This window comes from Phyllobates terribilis, unplaced genomic scaffold (genome assembly GCF_046119375.1).
Source record: "Phyllobates terribilis strain yellow unplaced genomic scaffold, ASM4611937v1 Scaffold_27__1_contigs__length_16484149, whole genome shotgun sequence".
In the NCBI taxonomy this organism is placed as follows: domain Eukaryota; kingdom Metazoa; phylum Chordata; class Amphibia; order Anura; family Dendrobatidae; genus Phyllobates; species Phyllobates terribilis.
The window spans coordinates 498,478-500,659 of NW_027362787.1; positions in this window are offsets into that span (position 1 = coordinate 498,478).

The window sequence follows — 2,182 nt, forward strand, 5'->3', positions numbered from 1 at the left end:
CCGCTCCGTACACCCTGTAAATGCGTGGATCCGCTCCGCACACTCGTACACGCGCTGCTCTGCTCCGTACACCTCGTACACGTGCGGCCTGCTCCGTACAGCTCGTACACGCGCGGCTTTTCTCTGTACACTTTGTACACGGGCGGATCCGCTCCGCACACCTCGTACACATGCGGCTCCGCTCCATACAACTCATACACGATTGGCTCTGCTCCGTACACCTTGTACACGCATGGTTCCGCTCCATACACTTTCTACACGTGCAGCTCCGCTCTGCACACCTCGTACATGCACGGCTCCGCTCTGTACAGCTCATACACGCGCGGCTCCGCTCTGTACACTTTGTACACGTGTGGATCCGCCCCACTCCGCACACCTTGTACACGATTGGCTCCGCTCCGCACACTCGTACATGTGCGGCTCTGCTCCGCACACCTTGTACACGCGCGGCTCCGCACACCTCTTACACGCGCGGCTCTGCTCCACACACCTCGTACACGTACGGCTCTGCTCTGCACACCTTGTACACACCTGTCTCCACTCCATACACCTCGTACACGCGCGGCTCCGCTCCACACACCTCGTACACGCGCAGCTCCACTCCGCACACCTTGTACACGCGTGTCTCCGCTCCACACACCTCGTACACGCGCGGCTCCGCTCTGCACACCTCATACATGCTCGGCTCCGCACACTCTTACACGCGCGGCTCCGCTCCGCACACTCGTACACGCGCTGCTCTGCTCCGTACACCTCGTACACGTGCGGCCCGCTCCGTACAGCTCATACACGCGCGGCTTTTCTCTGTACACTTTGAACACGCGCGGATCCGCTCCGCACACTCGTAAATGCGCAGCTCTGCTCCATACACCTCGTACACGCGCGGCTCCATTTCGCACACATCATACACGCTCGGCTCCGCTCCGTACAACTCGTACACGCGCGTCTCCATTCCGTAAAACTCGTACACGCGCGGCCCCTCTCCGCACACCTCGTACACGCGCGGCTCTGCTCCGTACACGTCGTACACACGCGGCTCCGCTCCGTACACCTCGTACTTGCGCAGTTTCGCTCCGTACACCTCGTACTTGCGCGGCCTCGCTCCGTACACATTGTACACGTGCGGCTCCACTCCGCTCCACACACCTCGGACACGTGCGGCTCCGCTCCGTACACCTCGTACATTCGCGGCTCTGCTCTGCACACCTCGTACACATGCGTCTCCGCTCCTTACACGTCGTACATGCGCTGCTCTGCACACCTCGTAAACGCGCGACTCTGCTCCGCACACCTCGTACACGCGCGTCTCCGCTCCTTACACGTCGTACATGCGCTGCTCTGCTCTGCACACCTCGTACACGCGCGGCTCCGCTCCGCACACCTCGTACACGCTCGACTCCACTCCGCACACCTCATACAAGCGCGGCTTTGCTCTGTACACCTCGTACACCCGCGGCTCCGCTCCGCACACCTAGTACACGCGCGGCTCCGCTCCGCACACCTCGTACACGCGCGGCTCCGCTCCGCACACCTCGTACACGCGGGGCTCTGCTCCACACACCTCGTACACGCGCGGCTCCGCTCCGCACACCTCGTACACGCGCGGCTCCGCTCCGCACACCTAGTACACGCGCGGCTCCGCTCCGCACACCTCGTACACGCGGGGCTCTGCTCTGCACACCTCGTACACCCGCGGCTCCGCTCCGCACACCTAGTACACGCGCGGCTCTGCTCCGTACACCTCCTACACGCGCGGCTCCGCTCCACACACCTCGTACATGCGCGGCTCCGCTCCACACACCTCGTACACGCGCGGCTCCGCTTCATACACCTCGTACATTGTTGAGTTGATCAAAAATGTTGTGACGTTTGGTGTTTTCACGTCAGTTTTGCCCAGCTTCACCAAAATGGGCAGAGTTGGGGCAGGATGGAAGTGTGGCACCACAGCTTGTCTAATTCATAGCGAACTGTGGCTTCCCTTACACCAGAAATCTTACTCCAGTCCGTGACTGGAGTAAGATTTGTGGCAAGGTGCACACACCACTTGTCAGAAGTGCATAATTCATGCGCCACTTAATGAATCTGGACCGTCTGACTCCAGCACGCTCCCTCATCAAGAGCAGCTTGAATATGGCCAGTCTTAATGAATCCGTGTCCTAAGTGCTTTATTAGTTAAAGAATA